At 37.9% G+C, this 12,729-nt stretch overlaps 1 protein-coding gene across 4 annotated transcripts in view; it reads left to right on the top strand.

Moving 5' to 3' along the window:
• Nucleotides 1-6,791: 6,791 nt before the first annotated feature.
• TUNAR (transmembrane neural differentiation associated intracellular calcium regulator) overlaps nt 6,792-12,729 on the top strand; it is a 72,342-nt gene continuing 66,404 nt past the window's right edge. For all 4 annotated transcript variants that reach the window (XR_014173973.1, XM_081937393.1, XM_081937392.1 and 1 more), the window contains exon 1: nt 6,792-7,375. The gene's annotated coding sequence lies outside the window, so the exon portion shown is untranslated. The remainder of the gene's footprint in view (nt 7,376-12,729) is intronic.

Here is a 12,729-nt window from a genome sequence, read left to right as displayed (position 1 = left end):
CAGGAACCTTACAAGTCTGGACTAATGAAAGGAACTTCCGAGCCCATCCCTTCTCCATGAACATAGGCGTATGTGTAGGAGAAAATGGAGTCTTCTTTTTTATGTGGGAAAAATGCATATCTATGCTTACCTTCCAACTGGACTGGAACATGTACCCTAATACACCTCCTCCCCAAAATGGGTGTGGTAAGTGGAGAACAGGCTCTCCCTGTACCTCTAATGGGACAAACTGGCACATATATTTGGGCATACCAGGGGTTGTAACACAAATACATACCTATTTCCCTGGCCTAGCTGATAAGGAAGAGAGCCTGTGGCTTAGTGGCAATTACATAGGCCTAATATGCAATACAGCCCTGGTTAGATTCCCAGTAAGGGTATGGCTAGCTGATGAGAGCTAAATAGCTTGAAATAGATCTATACTAGTCTCCCTTTATGTATTTATCCGCACAAATACAACACACACACACACACACACACACACACGCTATTAGCAGCATTTCATGTAGTTAATAAGTGCCTTCTTGAGAAAAGGCAGGCCCTTTTGTTTTAAAAAGGCAAGTATTGGATTTCTTTTTAAGAAGCCTATGTTGGATTTTTCTGAGATAGGCAGAACTAGGACAGTATTGAAACGTCAATGGTCAGGCAAAGTGACTGTGAGATATGATTTCTCAATTCCAGGCGATTCTGGAAAAGCAATTAATGACATCAAGGATGAAGACTATCTGGGAATTAGTAAATTAAGTCTGACTGCTGCTCCTTCTGGACCTTTCAGCAACCATAAGAACTGAAGGCTTCCAAACAGTTTTTTTCCTCTCTTTCAGGAATATGAAAGACCATGTCATTTGAAAGCAGGTGCTTCTCAAAACAAGATGAATTATGTGGTGCTCCTCACAATTGCACCCCCCCCCCCTGAGTGTTTTTCAATATCTAATGATAGCCACTTAAATCATCTATAAAACTGTAGCATCTGTAGGGAACCTGGGGATTATGTAGTGGAGCTGTTCTGGGTAATGTGGGGGGAAAACTACAACTACATAGGAGCCATGGTGGCGCAGTGGTTACAATGCAGTACTGCAGGCTACGTCTGCCGACTGCTGGCTGACTGCAATTTGGCAGATCGAATCTCACCAGGCTCAAGGTTGACTCAGCCTTCCATTCTTCCAAGGAGGTTAAAATGAGAACCCAGATGGTTGGGGCAATAGGCTGACTCTGTAAACCACTTAGAGATAGCTGTAAAAGCACTGTGAAGCGGCTTATAAGTTTAAGTGCTATTGCTATCCCCAAAAGATGGCTTACATAGTTAAGTAGTTCCAAGGGAGAAAATACCTCAGTTACCACCCACTCTCATTTCCTGCCATAAAATTGCTCTTATTGTTAGCATAGAATCTGACATTTGATGTCCCACAATTTATACCACTGGTTTTAACTCTGCTATCTGAAGCAACAGAATATGTGTTTGGTTCAACACCTTCTATTGTATATCACAATCGCACAGATATTTCAAAACTTCTCCTCTCTGAAAAAGATCAACTTTTCTAATCAATTTTCATATGATTCAGATTCAATGTTTAGTGAGAATGTACTTGCAAAAACCAGATGCTAGACACTAACACCACATATTACCAACATCATCTTTGCCTGCATACCTGTCAGGCACAAACAACAGACCCATATGTGTAGATGTCTATGGAGAGTCGTGCAGTCATCATGGTTGTGCCAAAGGTGCTTTTTCAAGAGGCAATTGGACTTTCTGGTTTTTCTTCAAAGAAAACTTATTCAAGCTTATTCTTTATTCCTTTCTGCCTATTATACAGGAATCTCCCCAGTCTTTCAGACCTAGCCTGGGTATAGATAGATGCGACTCTATAGAGCCCAAGGGGTTTAGTCCTGGATATCTTGAGGTTGCGCAAGGACCTGAAGCTAGTTCCAACTTTGAAGCCTCCCCCTGCTTTTCCCAACAATACAATTGAAAATGGAATATTAGACCAGATGAATTCATAGCCTGATCTGAAAGGCAGTTATTTATATTTCTGCATTTTTTTCTTAGATTTTTTTTTCTCCAAAATAAGTATAGCTTTGATACTGACATATACTGTATGAATAGTGTCTTTCTGTCTCTCTTGCACCTAAAGATGCACACCAATTACTTTCAGAGAAATTTACAGGAAAATGATATCAGATCCAAATTTTAAGAAAATTGACTTAATTCATAATATATTAGTACATGGTTTGGAATTAAGTTTTTCTTCAGACTGCATATATGACACTCTTAGTTCAAAAGCCATGTAGAAAAATATGAAAAAACTGCATATAAATATTTGCATATTAGAAAAAAGATGTATACAAAATAGGGAAACCCGTGGATAGAAATAAATGTTAGCTTTAATATTCATTTCTAAACAATTGCACACTGACTCAAGCTAGACACAATTATTAGAGACATGCAAAACTAACTCATGCCACTAATATTCTAGTCAATGATGATCTCTCAGAACACACATATTATATGCATGTTCAACTCACATTCCTAAATATCTAGTTTCTGAGATATAATTACTAATGCAAATAGTCCTTAACTTACAACCACAATTGAGACTGGAACTTCTGTTGCTAGGAGATGTGGTCGTTAAGTGATTCATGCTGGATTTTACAGCCTTTTTGTAATGGTTGCTAAATGAAACACCCTTTCTCATTGATTTTGCTTGCTAGAATTCATCTGAGAAGGTTGTAAATGATGATCGTTTGACCTCAGAATACTGCCACCATCATAAATACATGCCAAACACCTGAATTGGTCATATGAACACAGTAATGCTGCAATGGTTGTAAGTGCAAGGACCAGTCGTAAGCCCCTTTTTTCAGCATGCTCATAACTTCGAATGGTTGCTAAACAAATGATTGTACATTGAGGACTATCTGTAGTTGCAAACATTAATGAGTCGTACCATTGGTATTTGTAAAATAGGAAGCCTGTTTTTCTTTTGTCTTACAGTCAGTTCAGGAAATGATTGTTTATTACTTAGATTATGTCTTAGTTTTCCTTCAAGATGTCAAGCTGTAGTAGTCTCTCCTGCAAGATTTTCCCTACAATAGGCCTGTGAGGTGCCTGAGAGACTCACTGACCCAAATTTATTAAGTGAGTTTCCATAGTTGAGAGTAGACTTGATTTTATTATCCACAGAAGGGGCATTGTTCTGTTTTAGGGTCAAGCCATTACATCTGCTGAATCCCACTTGAACAGGACAGGACCAGTGGTGGGATTCAAATGTTTTAACTACTGGTTCTGTGGGCATGGCTTGATGGGTGTGGAATTGCTTGGTGGCAGGGGAAGGACACTGTAAAATCTCCATTTCCTCCTGATCAGCTGGGACTTGGAGGCAGAGAATAGATGGAGGTGGGGTCAGTCAGTGGTGGTATTTTCCAGTTGTCCGAACTACTCAAAATTTCCACTACCGGTTCTCCAGAACTGGTCAGAACATGCTAAATACCACCTCTGGATGGGATGGGACGGGATGGATCATGATGGATTGGGACGGGGCAGGGTGGGATGGGACGGGACAGAACATGACAGGACAGGCAGAATATAACAGAACAGAACAACAGGATTGGAATGGACCTTTCTAGGTTTTATCGTCCAATCCCCTGCTCAGGTAGAAAACCCTATACAATTTCAGTTGAATTGTAATGTCCAACATCTTCTTAAAAACTTCCAGTGTTGGAGCATCCCCAACATCTGGAGGCAAGTTGTTTCACTGATTAATTGTTCTAACCATAAGGAAATTTCTCCTTAGTTCTAAGTTGCTTCTCTCCTTTATTAGTTTCCATCCATTGCTTCTTGTCTTGCCTTTAGGTCCTTTGGAGAATAGGTTGACTCCCTCATCTTTGTGGCAGTAATATTTGGCAATCCCTTAGATGTTGGAACACTGCTATTATGTCACTCCTAATCCTAGTTTTTATTAAACTAGACATGCCCAATTCCAGCAACTGTTCTCTATATTAGTTGTTTACATACATTCATTTGAGGGCACATTTCATCCCATTGCTGGTCTTCACCAGAAATGGTGAAGCCACCTTCTGCCACTACCTCCTCCACCATCACCTGCTGCCTCCCCACGTTGAAGACCTGGCCAATGTATCCATTGCGAGGCCCCATGCTACCACCACTACCCCCTCCTAGGGTGCCTGAACCAGCGCCGGATCCTCCCTGCTCCCAACGAGAGTAAAAAAATTTCTTCATGGTCCTCAAAGTACCAACCTGCCCCCCCCCCAGCTTATTCTTCCTCTTCTTCAGCTAGAGGGGTGCCAGGCTTTCTTCCGCTACAGACACGGAGGGAGGGAGGAAGAGAGAAGGTCAAATGGGCAAGAACTCCCTCCCAGGTGAAGGAGGCAATGAAATGAATGACTGGGGAGGGGGGAGGCAAGCTCTTCGGCTTCCCCCTCCTTAAAGGGCAGCCCAGGAGGGTTTCGCTCTCCCCATCCAGAAAGGCAGGGCCCGGCTGCGATTCACACTCAGACCTGGGCAGGCCACAGTGTTACCATCGCGGCTTCTGCTGCAGGCACCGCGGTGGCCTTACAGCATCGCTACACAGTAGCAGCAACTGGAGGCGGAAAAAGAGGAAGTGGCTGCGGCGGCAGGTGAGAAGCGAGGAGCAGTGGAGGCAGCCAAGGGCCACAAGCGAGAAGACCATGCCAAGCAGTTGCTGCCACTGCCCATCTCTATATGTTTTATATATCTCCATATACATTTTATCTCTGTATATCTCTGTATATGTTTTAGCCTTCAGTCTCCTAACCAGCTTTGTTGCTCTTCTAGAGTCTCAACATCTTTTTTACATTGTGGCAACCAAAACTGAATGCAGTATTCTAAGTGTGGCCTTACCAAGGCATCATTGAGTGGTATTAACACTTCATGTGATCTTGATTCTATCCCTTGGTTAATGCAGCCTAGAACTGTGCTGGCTTTTTTGGCGGCTGCAGCACCTTTTATACCTCTCTGAATTTTAAAAGCTAATTTGTCAATTAAAAGGAAAGTATATTAGGAAAATGCTGCACAAAATATATGCATTTATACAAAATAATCTGCAAAATGTGTTGTGTTAAAATTTGTGAAAAGTGAATACATATAATATGACAAATACTTGCATAGTAGGAGAAATATGCAACATACATATTTTAATTATTATTTACAAAACTGCCGAACTCACACATAGGTGAATCCAGGTGGCTTTAAAAAAAATTAATTTGATTTTACAATATTATCAAACTGGTATGATAAAGGATTAATTGAAACTATGAATAGATAACTGAGAAATCAAATAAGTAAATTGGCCATCTTTTCTTGATTATATTGGGACTGCTCTGTTTTAGCTTGTATTTCAGACAGCAAAAGGGCAATCTTGTAGTCTGATGTTTTCAGGCTGCTAACATGGTGGGATTTAGAATTTCTTGATCAATTTCAGTCTATCTGGATATTTTATAGTTATGGAACAGATATATTATATGGTTTTCCATTCATGCATGTCATAAAGATGTACTCAGATAAAAATTATCTCCCCTAATAATTTTGTTAATTCTACCAGATAAAAACAACAAGAAAATTATCAAGTGTTAGTGCTTAAGAAAGAATTTTTTCAGCTGTGTTCACTGCTTTGTTAACTTACCTTATAATATATATATTATATATATTGAATATATGGAAATTCTGTTTGAATATTACAATCATTTTCATAGATGTGAAAATTAGAAAAGCCAATTTGTACATTTGTAGCACTGATCCGTAGAATCCTATTGGCACAAGACTTTGTGTCAGGGGTAAAATCAACTTACCTTCGCTACTGGTTCACAAATGTGAGAGCGTACACACGCTCACCTCACTCTCACGTGCCACCTCCGTGCAGGCGCAGGACTTTCTGTGCATGTGCAGAGCATCAAAAACAGAGTGTGATGACATCTGGGCAGGTGGGCGGAATGTTCTGCCGCCACCGCTACCGGTTTGCTTGAACCGGATAAAACCGGTTGAATAGCACCACTGCTTTGTGTGCTTGAAGAGGATCAGGTTACTTTCTTTTTTCTCCTCCTCCTCCTCTTCTTCCACTCTTCTACACAGGATGAAATAGTAGTCTTGGGTGAAAGTTCCCAAAGGATGGGAGGGGCAGTTTCTACAGCTTTCTCTCTCAGCCCCTCTTCAATTTAATTTTGATAAAGGGCAAAGCTGTGTTCAATCTGGCCTCTCTCCCCCGCTGCTGCCCTCTGATATTGCAGAGGCCAATGTTGAAGTAAGACTTAGCAACCAGTTTGATTGCAATACCCCTTCCAGGCCAGCCCTGCTGTGGCCAGAAAGGTTGTTAGCTCTACCAATTAGAAGGCGGTAGTGCAAACAATCGCTATCAAAGAGAGAGAGAGAGAGAAAACCACATCATTTTATCAGAAATCATATAATATTAATTATCCCTTCATTTGATATTTCAAAAGGTCTTCTCATGAATGTAAACTTTGATGTTTACTAGTCTAATTATTTTAATCATTTCATCTCAGGATAAACCCCGTAGATATCAGGGTGTATTGAAACACTGAGAAAGGATATTACTCACAGGCTAATCTTGTTCTTTCTGCACTAAAACTGTGAGGCTTAAACATCAGCCAAATGAAAACATGTGTTGTATAAGCTTAGCTGATCCAACTGATTATTTTCCTTGCTGTATTTCAACAGTTTTGTTTTGTTTTAAATCCCCCCCTCCCTAAGGAGTGTAATTCAAGGCAATCACAAGATGCTCAACCTCTCCCGCTGTTTTCTTCTGCTGCTACTTGTTCCTTTTCCTTGTTGTTCTGAATTGAATCTCCACACAGCCATGTGTATCTTTGCCTGCTTTCTTGCCTTCTTCAAACCCAGGGGCTGCCTTCCAGTTTGATGAATACAAAACTGTTTGATTTGGGAAATGCCTACGCCTGTGAAAGCATTTTGCATCTCTGAAGAGTTCAGATCCATTTGTTCCTCTTCCTTCTTTTTCCAGGCAGGCAACGCAGAAGCTGTATAAATAGCCAAGTCTGTACTACCTCCAGTTTGAGATAATCCAAGCATCTCAGAAGCGAGACATACAGCAGGGAGAGCATCGAGCAGCTTCCAAAATGAAAGATGATGTATATTTCAGACTCAATCTCCTGAGCAATCTTGGGAAGCTTGGGTGGATTACAATAATACTTCAGCAAGGCTGCTGATATCCATAAAGAGCTGTCACTAACCAGGCGGGATAAGCGCTGGAGAGAATGTTATTCTTTCCACATCTGATTAATTTGAAGAGCTGATATCCTGGAAAGGATAAGACCTGAACATTCTGATGGATTAAACTTTTAAAACGCTTTGTTAGTGGAATGGGTGAGTCTTAAGGCTTCTTTTAATTTGCAAGAGGAAAAAGGCATGATATTCACTCTTAACAATCCACTATGATAACACTTTGGTAATTATTTCTGAATAGATTACTGTTGCCAGAGTGGTACTTTTTTGCTATTGTATCTTAGCCAGGCTAAGCAAAGGTGTTATTAAGCTGAATAAGTTTGGATGCTAGGACATTAGACTCTTCTCTTCTGAAATAAATCTTACTTGATGTGTACCTGTTTTTAGGTAAAAATACATGGGCTGAGCTGCATGATTCCAAAATGTATATTTTCATTTTCTTTCTCAATCTTTGTTATACCAAAGCTTTTACGTCACTGGGTTTTCACACAAATCAGAATTCCATTCATTTCAACATTCCATTATTTTGAATGTGGACAAGGGGAATAGAAGCCCCAGATTAAAATGAAGTTTGTGAATGGGATTTATAGTTAATCTGTGTTATTTGATTCATCTCCGAAACTACTGAAAGACTAAAGGTCCATATTTTAAGAGTTCATACTTTTAAATAAAAAGATCATTAGATTTTTTTTAAATACACATATTGCTTTTAAAAGGTTGTTTATACTGTAGTTTTGATCATGAGAGCTATTTTCAATATATAAAAAAATAATATTTGTATTTTAATTCAATTTTCATTTCAGTACCTTTTGTCATAAAATTATTATAAAACAAAGTTACTATAGGCTTAAAATATCATTTTAAGACTGACTTCAAGGGAATGGCTAATAAGTAAGAGGCAATGTTGAAGATAAATGTTAACTGTATCATTACCAAATGGAAAACTATATTTGCTTATAAAAAGCAACATTTTAAAAATTAGCTTATATTATATTATATTTATATTTGAAATCTTATGAAATGTGAACACCAGCCTACCAACAGTGGAAAATTATAATTGAAGTTTGTGATTAGCTGTATGCTTAATTAACAGCAGATACAATATTACATTTTCTCCATTGGATAATGATTTAGCACCTCTGCTTATACATGTTTACAATTCAAAAGTAACTTATGAGCAGTCAAAGAAAAGAGGTGAGATATTAAAACATAAAGATTTAAAAGAATTTAGAATGATAGAGAGAAATAAGAATCCAGAAGTGAAAGAGTGTCTTTGTTTGTATGAAGCAAACAGAAAAAAATATAATATTGCTCTTTATCAATGTGACACTACAATATGAGAGTTCTGCAGGAATTTATTTGATATTAGTCCTTTTTCCTAATTAAATAAAAGAATATGAAAATGAAATTTGTTTAGTTCTCTCAATTTTCTAATGCATGTTGAACTCTAATCACATTTCCCTGGAAGTAAATTCATAGACAACCAGTGGAACATATTTATTTTCAAGAGATGGTGCTTGAGGGAGTTGCATCACAGATTGAGCATGTTTACTCTGGCATACTCAGTGTGCTGTGGCTTGCAACTTTTGCATCCTTTCTGCAAACATTATTAAGAGAATTGATACATATGAGTTCATTAAAAATAGGGTTGAAAATTTAACTGAAAATGAAAATAGTTCCATAGAAAAGACAAACCATTTAATGTTGTTAATGAGAGTGGGTTCTTTAAAAGTAACCTTTAAAATTCAGTTTTCCGCGCCTACTTCTAATGTACAGTCAAATAATTCCAAGTATTGAGATTATCTGCATTGAAAGTCTAAGTAAGATTATTTAGGATTATAAAGAGGGATGCAAAATACTTGTCTCACAATCTCAGTTTTTACAATAATTTCTGATTTCGGTGGGGGGAGGGGCACTATATAAACTGATTTCTCAATTTGAAGCAGAATTTCCTTTTTATTTTCCGGGAGGCTAATTCAATGCAGAAAAAAATGGCCCCAATTCTTTAGAAAATGTTTCATCTGTACAAATTGCAGTGCACGGAAGCAGATTTTCCTCTTTATAATATGAAAGCAATAATGCCTACTAATGCAAACAAGTGATAACAGACTCTTATAATACTAATTCACTACAATGTGGTCTTATCCTTTAGTAAACTGATATAATTTCCTCTGCTTTTTCTTTTAGGTATATGTGGTAATCAAATTTAATGTGTGGCATTTATGTAACAAATATAACTATTAGTTTGCTGAAGTTATTAAAACATCCTTTCAAAGTGTAAATTGGCTTACGTTTAAAAGGATTTGAGGCAAACAATCACTCTTGAATTCAGGAAATTCACATCCTGCGTGTCATGTCATTACATGATTATTATAAACAGGAGGATTATTGTTTCTGTCATGAGCTTCAGAAACAAAGAAAATGCACCTGTCAAATTTAGAATAGTTTGATCCACTTTGGAGGTTTCTATATGGTAATCCTGCAAATTCAACTAGATTATTCTTGCAGTTCTGCGTGTCCTTTTTGTTATAAATAAATGGATGATGATGATGATGATGATGATGATGATGATGATGATGATGATGACGACGACGATGACATACCATTTGGGTGATCCCTGTGATTGCATTTCAGCCCTATAACATAGTCCTTCCTCTGCCCCTAAAGTGGAGTACCATTAGTAGAGAAAAGTTCTGTGCATGTGGCAGGAAAGTGGGCATATAGCAGAAGACTTGGAGACCTCTAATGGCAATGAAGGAAATGAGCATTTTAAAACCAAACTGATGAAAATATCACTTTTGCTTGTTTTGCCTCTGAGAGGCTGCTGTATAAAATCTAAGAAGAGACACCTCTCACTTCAGCAAGGGGTTTTTGAGCTTACTTTTTGTTTTGGGTGCTGCTTTAGGTAGCTGATTGCAAATGTGCCATAGATTTCAGCTAGGCAGATTAAGAAATCATTTGTTTAGGACACATCCCTCCACTCCGAAACCTCACCTGCAAATTTTAGGATATGATCTGAAGCCCGTTTCCTGGAGATGTTGTTGGAGATCTGATAGCAGAAGCCATCTGCTTCCCTTGACTGATAAAGAATAGTCCATCATAGAAATAACAGCTATCCAGTAAAAATTAAATACAGTGTTATATGGATATAAGACCCAAACTGGATTGTTTTATGGTGCAAGCGGAATGGGATTAATCTATTTCCCCATGCATCAGTTCTAAATGGAAGCTCTGACACTAAGAATTGCTATTTATTGCTCAAAAGGAAACTAGAGGCATCATGTAAACTTTTAATGACTTTTCCCATTTTATGTAAATAGCAACTCTTTTGTAGGGATGAATTAGATCCAGCCATGGAAGCCTAGTTTCACCAATAAACAAGTGGAGGCAATCAGTTTGTTTGTATAAAAAAAACGCTAGAGGAAAAAAACTGCATGCCATTCAGCTTTCCTTGTGTCCCCTAGACACAAGGATGTTGCTTATTAGGATAGTGAAGATATCTGGGATGATGTTGAACCAAGATTCAACTGTCAATCAAATCAGTTTTTGTACACAGAATGGAAAAAATAGCTCCATTTTGATACCCACATTGGAAATGTGTTTTACTTTAGCCATGAATTCATGCAACATTAACTACATTGGTTAAGTTCATTGTTTTACTGATTATTTTAGTTTTAAAAAACAGAAATAAAACCAAGTATCTTGATTTAAAAAAAAACTGGCCTCACCATTACCACTATTTTTACTCACACTGACTCACAAAGCAGTAGAATAGTGTTCAAACCCAGGTCCAGCTACATATCCAGACGTAATTTTAATAGCAATTTAACATCCCAGATCGCCGCTGAGAGAGCGTTCCAGGTCAGAAACAGGTTGCCATAAGTAGTACAGACAATGTGTTGAAACATTGCAGAAACAGAATGAAATACAAATCCGCAGAACCTGAATTGGTTGGTGAGCTGAAGGAGAAATTTTGAGAAACTCTCAAAATTTCAGGTGCTTTTACAAGTCTTTATCTGAGCATCCTGAAACAATATTAAATTTGGTGGTTCAGTAAATGTCATTAAAACACAGTTGATTTAGATGATAATTTTTAAAAAAAATAGGTCAGAACCGCTTTGCAAATATTTCAGTTCAATCTACTCATCTGTCAATTGCAGTAAAACATATACAATTATTTGCTTTTTCCATAGTGTGTATTACATTATAATATAATATATCATATTTTCATAGTTTATATTATAGTATAACAGATGGCTTGAGAGTGGAATTTCACAGATGATGCTGTATATCAGTAACTTCTCTCTGGTGTATCCAAGGTATCTCTACAGCCAATCTCCTTTTTCATATATTGTTGGGAGACTGAACTAATTTTTTTCCCATAAAGCAGCCATTGTATAGGACATTACAATGTTAACTTGCTGAAAAGTACACATGGTATATATATTTCCTACAGTCAATAATTTTTAAACTATGGGGTAACTTTCTAGCTTCTTGGAAAGTTATCCTGCCCAGGTGTCAGTGTTCCAAATAGCACCCAAAACTAAATCAGAGTCCAAGGCAAGGTATTGCTCAAAGTTCCAATCTATTAAGAGAGCCATGTTGGCACATTTTGGAAAACCCAAATATGAAAGCTCCTTGGTTTTCCCCACCTGGTTGAAAGTTCAAGATCTTGCCCCATACCCACAAGTCCATCACATGGTCCAATCTCCCACTGCCATGCTGGCAGTTCCACCCATCCAATTCTGGTCAGGTGCAGAGGTGCAAAGACAAAGGATGACCTTGGCTTTCTAGAAAGAATTTTGTTATGGCTACATACTATGTGACTCCTTACAAGCCCTCCTCCCATTTTCCCACAATAGAAAATGCATAGCAAAATAATAGAAAGTGTGGCAGGCCAAAGACCCAAAAGAAAAGATGACTGCAGGCCTGACACCAGGGTTGTTAGTTGGTTTGACTTTAATTAAAAAATTATAGAAGAGTTAAGATAATGCAAGAAATACTCTTGTCCATTGGTATTACAGTCTGGCTTTAATTTAATGTTGAATATTTTAATCATTTATTCACACTGTATTTCACCCAGAAATACAGTATAATGGATACAATGACATTTTTAACTAGTGTTTTCTTGCAAGCAATTCTAGCCATTTGAAGTGCTAAAGCTAACGAGGGCCCAAAGTCTGCTTTGCCATTTGTCAGAAGTTTTCTTTTTTAAAAAAAGTCCCTTTTTTTGGCCTTATTTTCAAAGAAAATAAGAAATTATTTTTCTTTTACCAGCATTTTTAACTTATTTTACCATGCTATTGGTGTTCCACATTATTCTGCTACCATAGAGCTTCTCTGGCTGTCCTCAATACTCAGCTTGGGAAAAAATTCCAATGAATTGGGAGAAGTCAGGGAGGATGCAAATTGCTGGAGAGATTATTATATAATGAAAGAGATACCATTCAGACCCACCTATGAGTCACCAAGCATTGAAGTAAGTCCAAGATCAC

The sequence above is a fragment of the Natrix helvetica genome (assembly GCF_964273705.1).
Source record: "Natrix helvetica genome assembly, chromosome: 1".
NCBI classification, from domain to species: domain Eukaryota; kingdom Metazoa; phylum Chordata; class Lepidosauria; order Squamata; family Natricidae; genus Natrix; species Natrix helvetica.
The sequence above is the reverse complement of the archived record's forward strand: the minus strand, read 5'-3'. Positions and strand labels throughout refer to the sequence as shown.